Here is a 23,940-nt window from a genome sequence, read left to right on the forward strand (position 1 = left end):
ATAATTGCTGTTGAAGACTAAAGCTAAAAAGAAATCCTGGTTCAGCAGAAGCATGTGTCCATACATTCTGTTCCAACTTTAATATAAAACACCAAGGCCTCACAAGCCGTTTCTTTTATTGGCTTTGGAGCAGACTGCTGTTCACCTCTATTTCAACTTTTCTTCATAAAATATAAACCAGAACAAAGTATAGCTCTTAAAGCCATAGTATTATAATGCTAGTTCCTCACAACCTCTAAGGTAAGCATGAAAAAAAAATCACTGCATTATTTCAATGATACATTCAGGAGCTCTGCTCAGTATCCTGTCTAATATTTATTTTTCAAGTTTCACCTTGTGATGCTTCCATGCCAGATAAAATTGAATAAAAGCTTTGAATTTGTTGGAACTGAACAAGTTTAGAAAATAAAAAAACTGAAAGAACCGTGGATGCTGTAAGTCAGGGACAAAAACAAAGTTGCTGGAAAAACTCAGCAGATCTGGCAGCATCTGTGAAGGACAACACAGAGTTAGCACTTCTTCAGAACAGATTAGAAATACTTTGATCAGAATTGTGAGAATTTGATGCCAGTGGCTGTGGAAAGGACGTATTGAAAAGATAAAACCATTTGCGGGAAATAAACTAGAAAACATCAGTTCAGTAAAGGTTTTTTTTAAGAAAACTAATATATGAGTGCAAGATAACAAAGTGTGAAGCTGGATGAACACAACAGGCCAAGCAGCATCTCAGGAGCACAAAAGCTGACGTTTCGGGCCTCGACCCTTCATCTCTGATGAAGGCTCTAGGCCTGAAACGTCAGCTTTTGTGCTCCTGAGATGCTGCTTGGCCTGCCATGTTCATCCAGCTCCACACTTTGTTATCTTGGATTCCCCAGCATGTGCCGTTCCCATTATCACTGATATAATTTTAACCCCACTGTGGAAGCCTCTTCCAGGGATGCCTAACCTGAAGAAGTTACCCTCCTCCCTCCGGACCAATCTCGGGGAATCTCTCTCCCACTGCAACTCTCTTGTAATCTCTTCAGCCTTGAAACTACTCGACCATGTCCTGAAGCAAACCAGGTACCACAGTCACATCACCTTCCTGAGCACCTACCTACGGAACTGGATCATCCCCAATGGACTACAGTCAACATTCAAGCCTTCCCAATTTGGCCCCAGCCGTGACCACCTCTACACCCAGAGCATTCAGACCCTTCAGAAGTGTTTCTCCCTGCGAGTCCTGAAACAGACACTCACAGCCATGTGCCGGCATTCCAGGCACTGCAATCCAGCCTGCCCCAGCTCAGAGCCTCCCTCTCCCAGACCTGCAAAAAACCTCTCCTGTTTTCTATCCTCTGCAGGATCACAGACTGAACACACAGTTCTACTCAGCTTTACTGGACACCAAAAAAAAAGCTCTCTGATGAAGGGTCTAGGCCCAAAATGTCAGCTTTTGTGCTCCTGAGATGCTGCTTGGCCTGCTGTGTTCATCCAGCTCCACACTTTGTTATCTTGGATTCTCCAGCATCTGCAGTTCCCATTATCACTAACATATGAGTGCTATTTCTCTAGGATTGAGTCCACGTAACATGTTGGGAAACAGGTTGGAACTTTGTTCTATTATTTGTATCAAAATCCTTATTAGTGTCCTCTATATCTATATCTTTAATATTTTTTACATGTAATAACCAATTTGATTTTTAAGAACATCTATCGCCTTGTGTGAATATGTTTCAGGGACTAACCACTATGTTAACCAACTGCAAAAGTTAAATGAATGATCAATCAAGCCAGGTTCTGTTCTGGCATCTGATTTGTCCAGTGTAACCATCAGCTGGGATGATAATATATCTGTTTCACTCAGATGTGTCTACATCATCCCAAAGACACTATTTGAAGCAACAGTCAAATGCATCCAGATTGCCCATATTGAGCATCAATCAAGGTTAGGTCTGAAACAGGCATTGGAAGAAATTGCTCCACGAAATGAATTAATGTAATGATTTGGTCTTCTCGCTATAAATAAAAGTGGCTTTTGAAGTGAAATAACTCTACAGAGACTGGGATACTTATCACCACGCCACCCTTTATTTACACATGGACAGTCCTTGAGAAGATTAACATGCCTGCTGAGATGATTAAGAATTTAATTTCAGTTATTGTTAATTTGGGTTGACGCTGTTACAACTGATTCATAAACACATGGTCTGGTGTAACAATGTTCACATGATAAATCCTATTGTATGTTTTTTTTCCATTTGACTTAGAAACCGTAATGAGAGAAAAAGTGAAATTATATCACTCTCTCCACAGAAGACATCAAAGCTGTTTGGATGCATCTTGGTCATTATTGCTACATGGGTTTCTGCATTACAACATTGACAACACCAGATACCCACATGATTGGCTGTAAAGTGCAGAGGGCATGAAAGGTGCTACGTAAATGCAAATCTTTATTCAGTGGACTTATTCACATTTAGACACAGGGTGTCTACTGACTCAGTGCAATTCACTCTGCTGTGCAATTTTCTAGGAAATCTCTAACTGCCATTGACAGAAGGGTAATTATCACAATTTTGTGAAGGTTAGATGGCATGTGATCTACACATGTTGAAAGAAGAAATGTTTTAAGAAAATGTTGTGAATTACAACAATAATAACTAGAATTTCCAGGGGTAATTCAGGTGATGTATAAACAGGCAGCCAGATTTCGGAGGATAATTTTTATTAGGCAGGCATCGGAGGTATTGAAGCCTCTATGTATTAAACTTTATTGCAAAACCGTAGAAAAAATGTCTTTGTAAAGTACTTAGAAAATCACCCCTTATGTAATTCAAAGATGCCATTGAAGGTGGCAAAATCATTTTCTCCTTGTCAGACCCAGTAGCTTCAAGTTAGCCTAAGCTATGTTTTACCATTCCTGTTAAAATATGTACGTCTTCATTCTTTATGTTAAATTAATATTATCGGATTCACAATTTTTCTTCCTTTTGGAATCCTTTACCTTTAAGACAGGTGGCAACGTCCCTGATCTGGAAGATAATTTTCTTGAGACGTTGATTAAAAAGGAGTTGCTGCTGACATACTGGGGTTAAATGGTGATGTGATCAAGTGTGCAATGTGTGTTATAGGGGAGTCGACGGCCTAGTGATATTATTGTTGGATTATTAATGCAGGGGCATGGATAATTTTGGGGACCCAGGCTCAAATCCTGCCACGGCAGATGGTGGAATTTGAATTCAATAAAATGCCAGGAGTTAAGAAACTAATGATGACCGTGAATCCATTGTTGATTGTTGGAAAAAACGACTGGTTCACTAATGTCCGTGAGGGAGGAACACTGCCATCTTTCCCTGGTCTAGCCTATCCATGACTCCAGACCCACAACAATATGGTTGACTCTGAACTGCCCTTTGGGCAGCAAATAGGGATGGGCAATAAATGCTGTCCAGCCAGCGACACCCTCATCCCATGAATGAATAAAGGAAAACAAAAATTCAACTGATGATGACATTCCTATGTGCAAGTTGGTTTGTTAGATTAATTTCATGGCATGAGCCATTTTTATCTCCCGCTATCACTTGAAGTACTATTTCAACCTATGGAAGAGAGCCTTCATATTTTATGAAAAGAGTTAAAGGGGCCACCCATACCTGAATGCGAACACTTCCCCGACCAAATCAGGTGGTTCAGGGCCCAATTAAAATATTTAGGCTCAAAATCTGGGCCAATACACCTGACTGAAGGAAAACCGCACCAACAAAGGCAGAACTGTGCCTCCCCAATCCGTTCCCTCAAGTAAATGTAAAAGGTGTTCTTGCATAACAGTGGGAGATCATTACAATGCATTTGTTGGGCTTAAAGTGAGAAACCCAGTGATGGCTAGGCTGTCTTCATAACTACATGTCCGAAATGAGTTTTTTGCTTCTGTCTTTACGAAAGAAACAAACTTTGTAGTGAATGAAACCTTTGAAGAGCAAGTGTGCATGCTGGAATGGATAGAGATAGAGGAAGCTGATGTGCTGAAAATTTTGTCAAACATTAAGATTGACAAGTCGCCAGGCCCGGACCAGATTTTTCCGCGGCTGCTTTGGGAAACGAGAAATGCAATTGCTTCGCCAATTGCGAAGATCTTTGCACCCTCGCTCTCCACTGGAGTCGTACCTGAGGACTGGAGAGAGGCAAATGTAATTCCTCTCTTCAAGAAAGGAAATAGGGAAATCCCCGGCAATTACAGACCAGTAAGTCTCACGTCTGTCGTCTGCAAGGTGTTAGAAAGGATTCTGGGGGATAGGATTTATGACCATCTGGAAGAGCATGGCTTGATTAAATGTAGTCAACACGGCTTTGTGAGGGGCAGGGCATGCCTCACAAACCTTATCGAGTTCTTTGAGGTGTGACTAGAAAAGTTGATGAGGGTTGAGCTGTGGATGTGGTGTATATGGACTTCAGCAAGGCATTTGATAAGGTTCCCCATGGTTGGCTCATTCAGAAGGTCAGGAGGAATGGGATACAGGGGAACTTAGCTGTCTGGATACAGAATTGGCTGGCCAACAGAAGACAGCGAGTGGTAGTAGAAGGAAAATATTCTGCCTGGAAGTCAGTGGTGAGTGGTGTTCCACAGGGCTCTGTCCTTGGGCCTCTACTGTTTGTAGTTTTTATTTATGTCTTGGATGAGGGGATTGAAAGATGGGTCAGCAAATTTGCAGATGACACAAAGGTTGGAGGTGTCGTTGACAGTATAGAGGGCTGTTGTAGGCTGCAGCGGGACATTGACAGGATGCAGAGATGGGCTGAGAGGTGGCAAATGGAGTTCAACCTGGATAAATGTGAGGTGATGCATTTTGGAAGGTCAAATTTGAAAGCTGAGTACAGGATTAAGGATAGGATTCTTGGCAGTGTGGAGGAACAGAGGGATCTTGGTGTGCAGATACATAGATCCCTTAAAATGGCCATCCAAGTGGACAGAGTTGTTAAGAAAGCATATGGTGTTTTGGCTTTCATTAACAGGGGGATTGAGTTTAAGAGTCGTGAGATCTTGTTGCAGCTCTATAAAACTTTGGTTAGATCGCACTTGGAATACAGCGTCCAGTTCTGGTCGCCCTATTATAGGAAAGATGTGGATGCTTTGGAGAGGGTTCAGAGGAGGTTTACCAGGATGCTGCCTGGACTGGAGGGCTTATCTTATGAAGAGAGGTTGACTGAGCTCGGACTTTTTTCATTGGAGAAAAGGAGGAGGAGAGGGGACCTAATTGGGGTATACAAGATAATGAGAGGCATAGATAGAGTTGATAGCCGGAGACCATTTCCCAGGGCAGAAATGAGGGGTCATAGTTTTAAGCTGGTTGGAGGAAAGTATAGAGGGGATGTCAGAGGCGGGTTCTTTACACAGAGAGTTGTGAGAGCACAGAATGCGTTGCCAGCAGCAGTTGTGGAAGCAAGGTCATTGGGGTCATTTAAGAGACTGCTGGACATGCATATGGTCACAGAAATTTGAGGGTGCATACATGAGGATCAATGGTCGGCACAACATCGTGGGCTGAAGGGCCTGTTCTGTGCTATACTATTCTACTGTTCTATGTTCTATGCCATCTTTCAACATGGCACTTTACAGCCTTCCAACTCAATATTGAGGTCCAATAGTTTCAGACCATAACCTCTTCACAAATTTTGTTTCCTTTCTATTTGCCATTTTCATCCTTTACTCAATTTTTTATTTAAAAATTTGCTTTTGGTTTCAGACAACTACCATTCTTGCCTCCTCTAGACTCAGATTTTTTTTTTAATTTGCTCGTGGGAATTGGGCGTCTCTGGCTGGTCAGCTTTGTTGTCCATCGCTAGTTACTCTTGAGAAAGTGGTGCCTTTTTTTTCTGTATTATTTAAGCTGTTTTTCCTAGACAACCATTTCAGAGATGCTATTACATGAGCAGGTACAATTTGAATCTGGTCTCCTGGTCCATGAATAGGGATACTACCAATTCACCACAAGAGAGTAATTTTAGACTGACAAAGAACTGCTGTAGCCCATGTGTTGTAGGTAGGCCCACAATGCCTTAAGGGAGGGAAGTTGCTTCTCTCTTTGTTCCATTGCCATGGTGTTTGGCCTTGGATTACCAACTGTTTGTTAGCTATTCTCTCCTGTCCTTCATTGGTTTAAAACACACTACATTTTGAACTTGTCCCAACTCTGATGAAAGGGCATCAACTCAAACCTTGGTCCTGTATCTTATGGAGGTTCCAGGAGTCTCAGTTGCCGGCTGGAAAGCTGCCGAAAGTCCTGGGTTTTCTCCTTTTAGGTCAGCTCTTCAGTCAGGCACTTGGCAGGACAGAAAGGGGCTTTCTCCATGACCCAGGACCTTGAGGGAGAAGTCTTTGTTAAGACAGTTGTCGACTGACCTGAAGCAGGTATTTCTAATGAAAATCAATTCCAATAGAGAATTTGTGGCCACTGTTAACACAACACCCCCTCGAGGCCTAGGATGCAGGAATCATGGAGTAGGAAGTTTCATAGCTATCAGTGACCCCCACCCACTTCCCAGAGAACTGGCAGCTTCTGCTGGCTGCCCATAAACAATGCTGCACTAGTTGCTTGTCATGTCTTCTACTTGGTGAGCTCTCCAGTTGCCATTAGATTATTACAAAAGATGTCAGAAGGGCCCTTAATTGATTAGTTAGTGCCTCAGTTGACAATTGGATGGAAGATCCTTCCTGCGATGTATTTAATCAAGATGGAAGCAGGAAGGTGGTGGGATGATCACCACAACTCTCTCCCTGACTCCCGCTACTGCCATGTTTACTAAGGAGTCTAAATCTGCCAACTTTGTTCCTTTTCTTTACAGAGACTGACTAACTTGATGAGCATTTCCATCCCCTTTCTGTCTTTACTTTGGATTTCCTGCACCCTCTCGTCTTTTAGTGGCAGGGAGCCCTTCCAGCTAGCTCCCCCACTCAATAAGATCATGGCTGATCTGTTCGTTGGTCTCATCTCCACTTTCCCGCCTGTTCCCCATAACCCTCAACTTCCCTGCCAATCAAAAACTGTACATAACTCAGCCTTGAAAAAAAATTCAGTTTTCAAGCCTCCACTATCTTTGTACTGTCAGTTATAATATTTGAAAACCCACTGGTTGGTGAATGTATGTATTCAGCTTTTATTTGATCCAATAGCAGTGATCAGTGCGCATTACCAGGCTAAAGGTCACATTTTGACCATCTCTGTGAAAACATATCCATCCACCACTCTTGTTGAAACATCTTCTGCCAGCTGAGATCTCTAACGAGTAGCCTCCCGTAATGAATGGATTTAATCAAATGCAACCCTCAGAAGCAAGCTACTTAATCTGCACAAATGACATTTTTTTTAGCCCAAACTGCATAGATAGCAAAGGAAAAAAAATGACAATGTAAGCTTCCACTTCACAGGAACTGAAGTTTTTCAACAGTCCAGATTTTGCTGAGGAAAAACAAAATAACTGCATCTGGATGACACACATTGTTATTAATGTGCAAATTAGCCAGCAACTTGTGGGGAAGAAGAGATACCCTGTGAATTTCAAATCATTATCTTCCCAAACATTGGCACCACCTTGTGAGTTTCACAAAGTTACTGCATTTGCACATTAATTGCCTGTTAAACTTGCCACAGAAAGGTACCTCACATAAGTAATTGTTTAAAATAACCACATAACAAACTGGTAATTCTGAATGACAGCATTTCAAATTATCATGCCAGAAAATGAGCATTGAATCAGAGAAAGGTTAGTGAACAGAAATGGCCATTCAGTTGGTTGGGTCTATGCTGACCCTCTGCAAAAATATTTCACCCAATCCCATGCCTGCACTAACCCCAGACCTCTGCATCTTTCTCTTTTCATTTGAAAGAGTGGCCTCTCATTCTTTTAAGATTTGCATTGTTGTTGGAGGCTTTAAATGATCAATTTTTTTCTTTACTTTTTTCTTCTCTCAATCTTTCTTTTTCATCTCCTTACATCTTTTTCTGTCCTTGAATTGGCATTGAACACTGTCATTGTAAGTCATCCAACCCTGCCTCTGTTTATTTCTCAATCTTTTAACCTATTGGTTAAGGGCATACAATGTCTGTTCTGTTTGACCTTTGTTTAAGGTCCCAGATGCCTTTACCCTCAATACACTACCATCAGTTCAAAATTCCAGCAATTTGACTGGTGATTAGTTTTTATTCTTCCTGGGGATGTTACTCGCAAGACCAACATTTGTTGTCCAACTCTAATTGCAACTTGAGAAAAGTGTTGCCTTCTTGATTAGATTCCCTACAGGGTGGAAACAGGCCCTTTGGCCCAACAAGCCCACACTTCCCTTTGGAGCATCCAACCCAGACCCATTCCCCTATAACCCACACACCCCTGAACACTATGGGCAATTTAGCATGGCCAATCCGCCTAACCAGCACATCTTTGGACTGTGGGAGGAAACCGGAGCACCCGGAAGAAACCCACACAGACACAGGGAGGATGTGCAAACTCCACATAGACAGTTGCCCAAGCCCAGAATTGAACCCAGGTCCCTGGTGCTGTGAAGCTGCAGTGCTAGCCACTGAGCCACCGTGCTGCCCTTGAACCACTGCAGTTTAGGGAAATCAGTGATGGAGTGGTAATGTTATTGAATTCATGAGGCCCAGGTTCTGTCGGCTCAGACAGACCTGCTGAAATTTAAACTCAATTAATAAATCTGAAACAAAAAACAAGTCTCATTGATAACAAAGTGTGGAGCTGGATGAACACAGCAGGCCGAGTAGCATCTTAAGAGCACAAAAGCTGACGTTTCGGGCCTAGTTCCTTCATCAGAAAAAAAAAGTCTCATTGATGGTGACCAATGAAATGACTATCAGTTGTGTTGTAAAACCCACTCTTTGAATTCACTAATGTCCTTTGGGAAAGGAAATCTGCTCTCCTAACCCGATCCGGCCTACAAATAACATCAGATTCTTAGCAACATGAAGCATAGCAATGATACCCTGAAATGGCTGAACAAGGTTGCTCAAATCAAGGGTAATTAGGGACAGGCAACAAAATAAATTTGCTCATACCAGCCCCAGGAAGGAAGTTCATGGATTTTGAGTCTGTGGTAAAATAAACACGGTCAGGCAGAAACGTGGCTAATGCATGGACATGAACATACAATCATAGCATGACTACTGTGTAGAAACAGACCATTTGGACCACTGAGCCCACAACACCCCTTCGAAGAACATCCCACCCAGACCCACTTCCGCAAGCCTATAACTCGGCATTTCTCATGGTTCATCCACATAGCCTACACAACCCTGGGCACTAAAGGACAAGTTAGCATGCATAGCCCACCTAAGTTACACATCTTTGGACTGCAGGAAGAAACCAGAGCATCTACAGGAAATTCACACCAACATGGGGAGAACGTAAAAACTCCACACAGACAGTAACCTGAGGCTGGAATTGAACCTGGGCCCCTGATGCTGTGAGGCAGCAGTGCTAACCATTGTGCTGGCCTGGATAATAAAGCCTGGGCTAATATTTCACCATGATGGGCAGTAGTGCTCCACCGTCTCCTCTGTCATCATTAACAGCCCAACTTGCCCATCCCATGTACTTGTAACCCATTGCCTTTAGCCTACACTGATAGCTACCTCTCATTGAGAGACATTGTCAATAGTAATAAGTGTCCAACCATTACTGTCTTCACCCAGATGTTTTGCCTGTAGAGGCATGGTGATGATGAATATCTTCCTCAATTTCCATTAACCCTCAGGCTGTGATCTTTGAACATGTGCCCATTGCATAGATCTATACCTAGGCCTGAAAATCAGGCCCAGAATAATCGTGAGACTTTTGAGTTCAAATCAACAACATATCGTGGCTGTTTTTAGAAAATATCTTGTAATAAAAATCTCATGCCGACATAGGAGAGTCTCAGTCTCAGTATAATTATCTCGCACAGCTTTTGTCTTTATTTATTTCACAAGCCCCAGGAAGAATATGAAATTGCAGCTCTCCCGTCAAATCAAATATTCAGTACTCCCGGACTCAGTAGACAGGCGTGATGTTAGACATGATCAGAATGAATCACTACTGGATAACCTTTGTGGAATTGGATGATGTTGATGAATAAGTCCTTTTTCATTGTCCCATTCCATCCACCACACTATTATAAAGTACTAGCATGGCATGATAAAAGGTTCACAAATTTGTACACCATAGTACATGCACTTTTTCAGGGCAGGAGATTGGTGGCAACAACTTGTATTTTTACTGTGATTTTCTGATACAGTAATATGCTCAGGTGGCCTACAAATAGATGTAAAGAGAATGCATACCAAACCTCAAAGGGATGGTGACTGAAAGGTTGTTTGACTCTGAAACTGGTTTTTTTAAATTCTCAAGAGGTACAGAAAGCACAAGTGGATGACTTCCAAAGGTAGGACTGAAGTGGTTAAAATTTGAATTAAAGATAAGTGAGAACGCTTCAAAATAAAGTCAGAGGAGCTGACAGAGTCCAGCAAAGTCTCGGGAGATTACGGGTCTAACGTCAGCAAGGGTTTTATCATGAGGATCAACAATTTTAACTTACTAGGCTAGTTGAAAAGGATAGGCAACAGCTGAACAAGTCTGGACTCTTGCAGAAAAGCTTTACAATATTTGGTCTTTATGGAAGGTCGCAACTATATGATACGGTTTGGGGCAGAGCAGTGACTGTGAGGCAGACAACACTGCAGAGGTGATAATGCAAGATCAGCATCGATTGCTATTCCTTCAACTGCCCTGAACTCCATGTGAGCCTTCTCCAGAGACCCCTTTTCTCTCTTCTCCCTCCTTGAGGAACCTTCTAAAAACTCCATCCAGACAATGATTTCATTTGTCACCCATTGACTCTTCTGGTTGTACATCTATGGAAGTGAGATTGGGATTGAGGGTCAGTGATTAAGCGGTAGAATGGCAAATGAAGAAGGAGAGGGAATTGGAGAGAGAACGGGAGGAGTTGAAGTGGAAGGGGATATTGAGACCAGCAGATGATAGGGAGTGGAAAAAAAAGCAGTGTTGGGACAGAGACAGAAATGGAATGGAAGTTGATGTCAGAGAGAATGAGCAGGGTGAGTGGAAGAGGGTGAGGAATGATTTTGGGGAGGATTGGGATTGAAAGCAGGACTGGTTGTCAGTGTCTTAATGGAAGTGGGAGGGTAAGTGTTAATGGGAGAAAGAGAAAGTGCGCGAGGAAGTCAGAATGAGTAAAGGAGTGGGTATTAGTGTGGATGTGGATGTGGTACATGACATGAGAGAAAGAGTCAGTGCAGGAGATGATGGGGGTGTGAGAAAGGGAGTGAGAATGAAAAGGGAAGTACGAGATGGGGTGGAAGAGAGTATGGATATAGTAGTGGCAGAGGAATGGGAATGCAAGTACAGAATCATTTATTTTATGATGAGAAGTTACCTGAAAATGATTTGTCCTCTGGCTTCTATCCAAACATGGAATGTGTCTTGGGGTCTCTACCTTTTCCTGACTTTTATGCTACAATTATTTATTCCATCTGTTAAACCACCCGCAGTAATATATCACTCCTTGACAGAGTGATTTCCTCCAATCATTGTGATCATAAATATGGCAGAATGGTATTCCTCTGTAAAAATTTGCAATATTGCAAATCTGCTCTTGACGACTCCAAGCTTTTAAAAATAAATATTTATAAATCTCTTTTCATGATTCATTTTGAAAAGGCAGCATTTAGATTGGTAATAACTCAAATGTTATTCTCAGTCCAGTCCCCTTAATTCAAAGATGCTGTTTTGCACTAAAACATTAAATCCTCCAGCAATTGCATCCTAAAGTAAAAATTTAGTGGTTAAAAAAGTGAATTTAGATAACCTGTATGAAGCACCTAATATTAAGAATAAATTATATCAAGGACACCCCTTCTCTTTTTCCTTCCTTAAGATGCTCAGGTCAAATTTTGTTTCATAGTTTTCCCATGAAGTGCCTTGGGATGTTTTACTCTGATGAAAGTATCCTATAAATGCAAATCATTGTAGCAGTTTTTATATTCTTCATAACATATGCATTAACCTGCTGGAAATGGATAGCTTTGACATCACTTTGAAATCATTGATCTTATCAACACCACAGCAATTTAGGAACTGGAGGAATTTGAAATTACTCTACTGGGGTCAATATTCCATAACCAAGTCACTCTTTATTTACACATGAACAGACCTTACCTATAATGCCTCATAGAGAGTTAGGCACGGAGTGTCAATATCCCTGAGGCTCAACGTTTTTATGTCAGCCAAGGCTCCCTGATTGGGTTGGATTAACAGCCCCAATCAGAGAGCTCATATTCTATGACATCCAGCTTGTTGATCTCATTACAATCACTACAGAATTGGTAGATTTACATATATGGCAGCAATCACATTTCACCCTTAGCTACAATGTAGTGAGAAGGATAATATTTCAGAATTGTTACTTGTTGTATAAGGCATATAGCACCTGAAAGGGTTAATTGACATCACAAGATAAGATCTGCTCGCCAGAATATGCAGGATTGTTCATGGAAGGATCTAATCAGTTGTATGTTCTACTTCCTTTCCAGTTACATGCTAAGTCTAGGTAGCTAACAGTACTTACCCTTAAGTGTAGCCTGAAGTCTGACAAAAGACTGTCATGTAAGTCAGAGGAACATAACTAGCTGTTAAATACTATGTAATTAATCTATTCTGTGATCACTTCTTTCTGAAGATTTCATCTTCCCCAGTTGGTGTAAGTAACGTAGTCTAATACTGAAAAGCAAGATCGGTGGCAGTGTAGCTACCCAAGGCAGTTTAGATAATTTAAGTGTACATGATCACAGCATGCTGATAACAGTGTGGATTTTGTAATAAATTCCATGACTAACTGCAGCTTCTGTCTCTTCATAGGGCTTTTGTCAGCAATGACCCAATGTCACTCTCCTGATAGCTTGCTTAGTAAAAAGTCTCTCAGTGTGGAATGGGGCAATATAGACCATTAAAGTCCTCAGCTCAAATTCTGGTTGGTGCTGAGTTAGGTTGCCTCAGCCAGGCCAGGTGGCCAAAGTTAGTATCAATGACCTGAGGATAGAGAAAAGAAGCAAGGAGTCAGTACCATGGACTCAAATTGAGAATCATTTGACCTGGCATAGTAGGAACTGCAGATGCTGGAGAATCTGAGATAACAAGGTGTAGAGCTGGATGAACACAACAGGCCAAGCAGCATCAGAGGAGCAGGAAGGCTGACGTTTCGGGCCTAGACCCCTCTTCAGAAATAGGCCCAAAAAGCCAGCCTTCCAGCTCCTCTGATGCTGCTTGGCCTGATGTGTTCATCCAGCTCTACACCTTGTTATCTCAATCATTTGACCTGGCCACATTGGGAACCAGTCTAGTTTGGGAACATAGATAGTATAGTCTAATTGAACTGAAGCATCTGTTCCCATGCTGTTTGAGTCAATGACACTATAAATGTGTAAATCCAATCAGCGATAGAAAAAAACATATCAACAGGAGTAGGCTGTCTGCCCAGTGAGCCTGTCCCACCATTCAATGCAATCATGAACTGGTAGAACACATCAACACCTTTGTTTACCCTATTGTCATAACCCTGTAAGTCACTGGTAATTTATTAATGTCTATTTTAAACGTTCTCAGACTGAGCTTTCACAGCCCTCTGAGGTGGATCATAACCCTCAGAATAAAGTAATTTCTCCTATATTTGACAGAAGTTAGCACACTCCTTATTTTTAAATTAAGCCCTTTGCTTCTAGATTCCCTAACTAGGGGAAACATCTAACCTGTATTTTTCTCTCAATTCTCAATTGTAGGTTTTAATTATACCACCTCTCATTCTTTGAAACTCTATGGAGTACAGACCCTTGTTCTCTTTTCATAGTACAACCCCATGATCCTGGGAACAAGTCTGGTGAACCTTTGTTGCACTCCTTCTCTTGCAATAATCTTGTTCCTGAGACAAGAAGACCAAAACTGCACAGAGTACTCCAGGTGCCATCTAACCCAGCTCCTATTCAATTGTCAGAAGTCATGCAACACCTGGTTATAGTTCAACAGGTTCATTTGAAAGCACAGGCGTTCTAAGCACTGCTCCTTCGTCAGTGGCCTCACCTGAGAAAGCAGCAGCGCTCTGAAACCTTGTGCTTACAAATAAACCTGTCAGACTGTAACCAGGTGTTGTGTGACTTCTGACTTCGTCCAACTAAGCCCAACACCGACACCTTCACATTATGCCCATAAGATTGGAGCAAGATAATAAAATGTGAGGCTGGATGAACACAGCAGGCCCAGCAGCATCTCAGGAGCAAAAAAGCTGACGTTTTGGGCCTAGACCCTTCATCAGAGAGGGGGATGGGGTGAGGGTTCTGGAATAAATAGGGAGAGAGGGGGAGGCGGACTGAAGATGGAGAGAAAAGAAGATAGGTGGAGAGGAGAGTATAGTTGGGGATGTAGGGAGGGGATAGGTCAGTCCAGGGAAGACGAACAGGTCAAGGAGGTGGGATGAGGTTAGTAGGTAGGAGATGGAGGTGCGGCTTGGGGTGGGAGGACGGGATGGGTGAGAGGAAGAACAGGTTAGGGAGGCAGAGACAGGTTGGACTGGTTTTGGGATGCAGTGGGTGGAGGGGAAGAGCTGGTCTGGTTGTGTGGTGCAGTGGGGGGAGGGGACGAACTGGGCTGGTTTTGGGATGCGGTGGGGGAAGGGGAGATTTTGAAGCTGGTGAACTGCAGTTGTTTATTGCTAACCAAGTGGAGGTGTTCTGCAAAGCGGTCCCCAAGCCTCCGCTTGGTTTCCCCAATGTAGAGGAAGCCACACCGGGTACAGTGGATGCAGTATACCACATTGGCAGATGTGCAGGTGATCTCCAGATTGGAGCAAGACTTCACTGTTCCTGTACTCAAAATGCCTCAGGATAAAGGCTAATACTCCATTCGCCTTCCTAATAGCTTTCTGCACTTGCTTGTTAGTCTTCAATGACTTATTGACAAAAACATGTAGGTTCCTTTATACATCTACACTTTCCAATATCTTACCATTTAGGAAGTATATTTTTTTCTCCTACCTTTATATTTTTCCACATATTCCATCTAAGTTTCCATCCAATGTCTGCTAGCCTTCAAAAGAAACCTGTACCAGTTCTGGCTGTCATGGAGATCACATTTTACAGAAGACAGATCAAATATCAAGCAATGTAACATACCTAATACAGTCTTCTGGACTAGTTTCTGATCACTTAAGGGGCTACATATGAACTTCCCATCTATCCTTTTCCTTCATTAGTCTTTAGTTTTCAGCTATTTTTTGCTTGTTCTGGGAAATAACCTGATTGGTGGTGAATACTGGTCTATAATTCTGATGTTTAAAGCATCACAAATGTATGAATCAGGTTTGATGTAATCTCCTTGGTCTCACCCTGTCTGTCTTTTTCATCTGTTCATAAAGTCTTATATTGAATGTATATGAAATATATGCTTTTTAGAAGTATTCAGCCAAAGAAAATTCATTTTGCCATGTCAGTACGCAGAGCAATGAGAGGAAATGAACTCCATTGAACAGTGTTCTGTTACACTGTTGTCAAATAAGTACAGAATTGGTTTTAAGTAGGGTCTGCAGAACTTGCTAGTCTCACCTATAAAGAATGGGGTTTTATATGAGGACCAGAGGGTAATATAATAGTTGTGGAAGAGTCTTGACAAAAGCTAGGATCTTCATGCAAAACACATGGGATTTTGTCAAACTTTGCAAAAGCATGATACAAGTTTAGACAATGTTATTTTTTATTGAGATATTGGACAATCTGAGAATAAGCCATAAAGTCATCATAGAACCATAGAATCCCTAAATTGGAAAGCAAGCCAATCGGCCCATCAAGTCCATACCAAGCCTTTGAAGAGCGTCACACCCAGATCCACTGCCCTATGCTATCCCTGTAACCCTACTTTTCTCATGGCTGATCCACCTGGCCTGCTAGTCATAATGCCACAACAGGAGGCTGTTTGGCCAATCGGGTTTATGCTAGCTCTCTGCAGAACAACTCACTCAGCCCCATTCTTCTCCTTTATTGCTGTAGCATTGCATTTTGTTCCCTCAGGTGCTCATATAATTTTGTTTTGAGATCATTGATTTTTTTTTCACTCCATCTGTGAAGGTAACAAGCACTTAGTCATGTATATTAATTGTTTTTCTTTACATTCCCCTGTATCCCTTGTGCAAGAATATAAATTGGTATACCCAAACAGCTTTTCCTTGTCTATCATATTTGAATCTGTCATGATGTTGTTCATCTCTGTCAAATCTCTTCTGCTCCAAACCATGTAGCCAAAAGCCCTCATTCTAATGTCTCTCCTTTGCATCTTCTCAAGGAGCCTTACACGATTCCCAATGTTAGTTGACCAGAAATAATTGCAATACTCTGGTTAGTCAGACATTTATAACGATTCAGCTTAGCTTTCTTGCTTTTACATGGAATGCCACTGGAGCTGAAGCCAAGATCCTAGATGCTTTGTAAATTGCTCTCTCAGTATGTCCTGTCAATTTAAAGATCTATGCGTATGAACCTTCAGATCCCTGTGTCAATGCACACTCGTAAGAAGTGTGCCATTAAGTCTTTATTGGTCCTTCCTATCCCATCTGCCAAAACGCATCATCTCACACCTCTGTATCAAATTCCATCTGCATTTGGTTGCCAATTCTTTCAGCCTATAGCCTGTTGTAGTTGAGTTGTATAATCGTTACTGTTTTGCCACATCTCCAAATTCGGTATCATCAGCAAATTTTGGAATTGCACTGTCTATCCCAATATCCTAGTAAATTACAGATATATACATATATATATATTTAAATGATCCTCGCACTCCATCTTGCGGAGCAGCACCATGCCCCGTTCACCAGTCTAAAAACCAAACCTTTACCTTAAACCACTGTCTTTTATCATTGGTTTGAAATGTACTGCGTGAAAGATTGGTGAGAAAAGACTTAATAGGAGCATTCAAGAAGAAATTAGATAAATACTCGCTGCTGTATAAGACGGTTAGAATTTGAAAGTGTTAACTGATATCACGGGTTAACCTCTGCACAGGAGGATATAACAATTGTTTCTGGAAGGACGCAAAACCAGGTTTCTACAGAGTTATTACAATTCTGTGCCCATTACTAATACTGTGCAGGGATGCTTCAGTAGTTGTCCTATGAACTTGCTCTTTAGTTGACCCCAATGCCTCAAAAAATACCATCATATATGCAATTATCATGGATGCAATATAGCTAGTGACTGAGTAACATATAATAAATTGAAATAGCATTCAGCAAGATTGAGCCTATCTTCTATGTATAACATCGTGTAGACATCCTTCACCATATGGTGTGAGTAACATAGATTAGGAAGGAGCATTGAAATAGCAGAGCTGGTTTGAGGGTGTGAATCGCCCTTTCTTGCTCCCAGTTCTTACATACTTATGTTTTTTTTTGGTCGCAGTGACTCTACCCAAGTTATCCCAGATGGTCGTGGCAAAAACGAACCTGTAGCAGAGAAGTGAAAATGCATATAAGTTTGAGATAAAAGAGCCATGGAGTTGAGATTGGTTGGATTATTCGACCAAAGAGTATGGACACTGTAGGATGAGTGGGTTTCTCTCTGCTACATCATTCCATGGTTGTGTGACCGCAGGTTCTAGAAGGCCCTGTCATGAGCTTCAAGTACTGACCCAGAACATTAATTACACAATGTCCCTGACACTATCACTTCAACTTTGTCATGACCTTTGCTGTGTCTCTTTCATACGGTAACATTGTAATACTGGGCTGTGCTGTGTCTTGCCAAACTCAAGGCATCATGTTTCTTGCAGTCAATGAAATCTGACTCAGGAATCTCCAGCCACACCCTGCACAAATAAAAGGCATTTTAACTGCCTTTTAGTTTCTGGTTAAAATCAAACTAACCGCAACCCTACAATATGGCCTCATTTAGAGGGTGGTTATTCTTTGGAATTCTCTGCCTCAGAGGGAGCTCAGTCATTCACTATGTTCAAGACAGAAATAAATAGAAACATAACGAAAAAAGAGATAGTAGGAACTGCTGATGCTGGACTCTGAGGTAACAAGGTGTGGAGCTGGATGAACACAGTAGGTCAGGCAGTATCAGAGGAACAGGAGCAGTTCTGCACCTAAAACATCAGCTTTCTGCACCTCCAATGCTGCCTGACCTATTGTGTTCATCCAGCTCCACACCTTGTTATCTAAGAAAGAAAAGGGAGGTGTCGGCCATTCAGCCCATCAAAGCTGATCATTCAACTCAGTATCCTATTCCTGCTCTATCCCTATAACCTTTGATCACTTTCACCCTGAGAACAGTGTCTTATTCATTCCTGAAAACATTCAATGGTTTGGCCTCAAATGCTTTCTGTGGTGGTGTTTTTGACAGGCTCACTGCCCTTTGTGTGAGGAAATTTGTCCTCATTTCAGTCCCAAATGGACTACACTGTACGCAGAGACTGTCATCCCTGGGTTTGGACTCGCCGGTCATTGGGAACATCCATCTTGAATTAATGATGTCTGCTTCTGTTAGCACCTTATAGTCACTTGTTACTAATGACATCATGGGATATGGGGAGAGTGTAAACACTATGTCATTGAGGTAGATGAATACCCATAATCTAGAATGGCAGAGCAGGCTTGAGGGGCTGAGTAGTCTACTCTCATTCTGTCTTCCTGATACAAGGGTTTAAACATGTTCTCCTGAAAATAACCTTAATAGAAAAGGAAACCAATTTCAATATTGAATTTGTACCGTGTTTTCGCAGCTACACAGGATTGCTTTCCAGCCAATGGAAAGTTTTGGACATTGAGCTACTTATGTAATATAAAACTCCAGCAGTCCAAAGTGCATCTCTGATAAACAACAGATAGGCAATGGCCAGATGATAAAATGTGAGGCTGGATGAACACAGCAGGCCAAGCAGCATCTCAGGAGCACAAAAGCTTTTGTGCTCCTGAGATGCTGCTTGGCCTGCTGTGTTCATCCAGCCTCACATTTTATCATCTTGGAATCTCCAGCATCTGCAGTTCCCATTATCTCTGAGGCAATGGCCAGATGATCTGTTTTGCTGCTGTCATCTACAGGATAAGTATTTTCCAGGACACTGGCCCAAATCTTCTTTGAAATAGCGAGTTGTAAACATCTCTTTTGAAAGATTTCGAACAAAAAACCAAATTTTAATTCTTGCCTCAAACATTTGCCTCACAGCTTATTGATAAAACAAAACAGAAAATCTTATGAATATTCATACTTAATGTTTTATCTGACAATATGTGGGATCCCTCTTGAGTTTTTAAAAAAACACTACATGTCTGTTCTAACTAAAAACACCATTTCAACTCCCCCTCCCATTCCTTAGACGACATGCCCATCATGGGCCTCTTGCAGTGCCATAATGATGCCACCCATAGATTGCAGGAACAGCAACTCATATTCCGCTTGGGAACCCTGCAGCCCAATGGTGTCAATGTAGATTTCACCAGCTTCAAAATCTCCTCTCCCCCCACTGCATCCCAAAACCAGTCCAGCTTGTCCCTGCCTGCCTAACCTGTCCTTCCTCTCACCTATCCCCTCCTCCCACCTTAAGTCGCACCTCAATTTCCTACCTACTAACCTCATCCCGCCCCCCCCCGACCTGTCCGTCCTCCCCAGACTGACCTATCCCCTCCCTACCTCCCCAGCCATACTCTCCTCTCCACATCTTCTGTCTGCCTCCCCCTCTGTCCCTATTTATTTGAGAACCCTCTCCCCATCCCCCTTTTCTGATGAAGGGTCTAGGCCCGAAACGTCAGCTTTTGTGCTCCTAAGATGCTGCTTGGCCTGCTGTGTTCATCCAGGTCCACACTTTGTTATCTCAAAATAACACTGTGGATGCTGTAAATCAGAAACAAAAACGTAAATTGCTAGAAAAGCTCAGCAGGCCTGGCAGCATCTGTGGCGACAAAATCAGAGTTAACGTTTCGGGTCAAGTGTTCCTTTCTCAGAACTCAAAAACTGCAAGAGGTACAAACCTGAGGAAGACCCGCTGAGCTTTTCCAGATATTTCTGTTTTTTTTTGTGTGTCTGTTTTAACTACCTGACAGGGTTTGGGTGTCTGCTTTAGAAGATTCAGGCAGCCCACATCATAAAAGTTGGTGATCCAAGTTCAAAACAGGATAGGTGCCAATCTCTGAAGAAGAGTCCAGACCTGAAACATCAGCTTTCCTGTCCCTCTGATGCTGCCTGGCCTGCTGTGTTCCTCCAGCTCCACACTGTGTTATCTCTGACTCCAGCATCGGCAGTTCATATTCTCTCTAGGTGGCAATCTTCATATCAAACTTAAAAAGCACAGGACAGTTTTCTGTGGAGAAGAGCAAATTTATGTTTGATGTAGCCCATGCTTTTCCTACCATACACAAGTTGCTTTGTTCTGCTTTCACAATTGCCAGTGTGTATCCTGCCATTAAGTTCTCAAGCTGTAAAATTCTATCCTGAAACTCTTCACCTCTCCATCAGGGTTTTGTTTTTTAAAAACACTGATTAAAATCTACCTCTTATTTACCTGCCCTAACATTTGGGCTCGGTAGCAATCATTATCTGATTTATCCTCTGTGAAGCACCTTACAAGGGGCATCTTGTGCCTCAGTAGATCACGCTCGAGGCAGAATCCAACGGCTCAAATCCCACCTCAGTAGTTGATGGCCATAGAAGGAATATTGGTGATGCAGCTAAACAAATTGCGAATCAATCTGCAAATTTTTCCAACATAACCACGGCAGGGACTAACATTAGGAGGAGATTTCTGGCCGGTTATGCTTTAATATGGAGCAGTGCTTCTTGAGCTGTAATATCTACCTCTCTTGATCTACAGCGCATTCTGGACGATGGCTGAATGCAGACAAAAGGAAGCAATTTACTTGCTTCCCCACTTAGAGATGCTATGTAAGTGTTAATTGTTGTTGAGCTTATTCAATGCATTAGTTTAAGGGGAAAGGTGGGTTTTTGTACTTTTGTCCCCGTTTCACAGTCTTAGGAATTTATTAACGTAGAAATATTTGCTAACATTTGAAATAAATGGACAGAGACTAGTAGCTGACTTTACACCAGCCTGAGCCTGACCTGTCCATTGTATTCCCAGATTTGGGAAACTCACAGTGTGGATTCTGTCCTTATTTGGCTTCAATGGATATGGCTGAATCTCCCTGAAAATAATAAATCTGGACAAGGTAGTGGAAACTTCAAACAGAACTCTGTTGGTGATGTACAATAGACAGAATGATAGTGCCCATATCCATTCTGGATTAGGCCATTGCAAAAAAACCAACTCTGATTTTCATCAGCAGTTCACGTCATTTTCATTGTTTATATCAAATATGTGTAGGCAATGCAATGCCTATGAAGAGATATAAAGATGGAATTCATCATCCCAACCCCCTCTCCAGTGTAGCCCTAACTCTCACCATCCTGTCAGTCATAAGACTTGCACATGCTCTAAATGGTGCAAAGGCTGTATACATATTCCCACTGGAATTATACATACATAAGTACTTGTTAACAAGTCTGCTTGCTTCTGAATTGGGTTAACTGTGTGCTGCAAACTACTATTCCCAGAACACTGCACTGTTCTGAGGTTAATTATGAAGTAAATGCATTCTGCAGTAGTATCCTGAAAACTGCCAAGATCAGAAAAAAAGCAAGTATTCAGGGGATTGATGGCACTATCAACCCCTACCCTTTCACCTCTGAAATTTTGGTTCAACCTTAACATGGATTGATAGATGAAGATATTAATTCTGTGCTGTGCAAGGAGACTGGATAGTGAAAATCCACACTCCTGTCAGTGCAATCCAGGAATTAGCCACTACTTATTATCACTAATTAGCAGCTTCACTGAGATACCCATATTGATCTTCATGGCTTGTCTAGGAAATGGAAATGTTTTTCTATTGAAGCATTTTTGTTGGACATGTTATGTTCATTAAGGTGAGATATGTTAGTGCTAAGAAATGGAATGATTTCTATTTAAGTCATCTAGTGTCAGTATTAAACACTCCCAGCTGAGATATCATGTATATCAAAACAGAGTTTAGTCCCTCCACATTACCCCCAACCTCTCAGTTCCTAGCTCAGCAGAACACACTACATACTGCATTAATGTTTTTCCATTTTAAAAAACACCCAGAATATGGTCTCTCAGATTGCCAGTTTTTGGAGCTGAGTTGTAGATGATTTGTAGTATTGGTTAAAGCTTCCCAGGACATGGATTGAGAATCTTTGGATTTATTGATCACTCAACGGTGGTTTGATGCTACTCTGAGATTCAGTCATGGTTGGGGCTGCACTGACACAACAGCTAATTCACTTCATTCACCAGACAGGACCATAGCCCAAACCTGTGTTTTTCTCAACAGCCACTTTGAGGAAAGCTTTAATGGGGTGTCCTGTTGAGTTTGCCCAGAACAGGAAGTCTCCATTTTTGTCAATGCCTAAATATAATTATAACAGTGTCCGTTGTGACTCAGTCATATCACTGATACCCCTGTGTCAAAAGGTTGTAGTTCAAAGCTACATTCCAGAAACTCACGTACAAAGTCTAGGTTGTCACTTCAATTTGGTGACAATATGCCGCGTTGTCAGAGATGTATGAAGTGTTAGACAGGCAAATTGGCCCTACTAGTCTATGCCAGTGTTTATATGTCACTTAAACTTCCTCACACCCCTTCTCATCTATGACTGTCAACATATTCTTTCATCTTGAGTTTATTTAGCTTCTCGTAAGTTACTTTCTGGGGGTTTGGTTAGTTCAATTGGCTGAATGGCTGGTTTGTGATGCTGATTAATGTCAACAACAACGATTTAATTCCTGCACTGTCAAAGGTTACGAGGAAGGATTCTTCTTCTCGACTTCTCACCTTCCTTGAAGTGTGGTGACCCTCAGATTAAAATACCACCAGTCGTAGAAACAGAAGCAGGCCATTCAGCCCTTTCAGCCTATTCTGCCATTCAATGAGATCATGGCTGACTCCACATACCTGCCTTTGGCTCATATCCCTTAATATCTTTGTTTAACAAAAACTTATCTATCACAGCTTTAAAATTAATAAATGATCTAACATCAGTTTGCGGGAGAGAGTTCCAAACCTCTAGAAGTGCTCCCTAACATTTCCTATAATAAGCATGATGCATATTAGGGTATCAACAAAGACTTTGTAGGAATTTTCAATAGTAGGGGAGCGTTACCTTTAGATAAAGTTAAGATAGAGATGCAGCATGCTTAGAGACAGTGCCTAGTCTTCTGCTATGTTGTTTCATGTCACATTCAAGAGTTTGGCTTTAAGACAGGCTGGTTGAAGAGAAGGGAAGATCAAGTGCAGTCCTCAGTCTTGAGCTTTTTAGACCTCTGTTTATTACATATTAGTAGTAAATAAAACTATACTTGGTAATCTGACAGATACGGGCTCAAATATTACTGTTACATTATTGAGAAACTATTCTTTATACAAATATCTCTTGGTCAATCTAATTCAATCTCATTTTTCTTTCTTACTATCTGTCTATCTATCTATCTATTTATCTACCTATTACCACCGACATTGAGCTAATTATCTCTATTGGGAGCATTTCTGTGGTTTCATCACAAGGTTGTTCCAAAGTCCTAAAGTACTTGCATAACACCTAGATTGACAGAGCAGCTTGAAAGAGTACAGTGGGGACTCAAATGCAGGAGAACCCATTATCGATAGAATCTATAAAGGGATGATAATTTATCATGATAACATATAGAAGTAGCACAATCCAGAGCTATCACTGCATCCGGCAATGACACTCATTCAAAACGCTCATCACCTCGACTACCCCTTGTCGCTGTGAGTTCTCCATTCTTACTACTTTATGTGAGGAAATCTTCCCTGACTTCCCTATT

This window comes from Stegostoma tigrinum, chromosome 6, assembly GCF_030684315.1.
Source record: "Stegostoma tigrinum isolate sSteTig4 chromosome 6, sSteTig4.hap1, whole genome shotgun sequence".
NCBI lineage: Eukaryota > Metazoa > Chordata > Chondrichthyes > Orectolobiformes > Stegostomatidae > Stegostoma > Stegostoma tigrinum.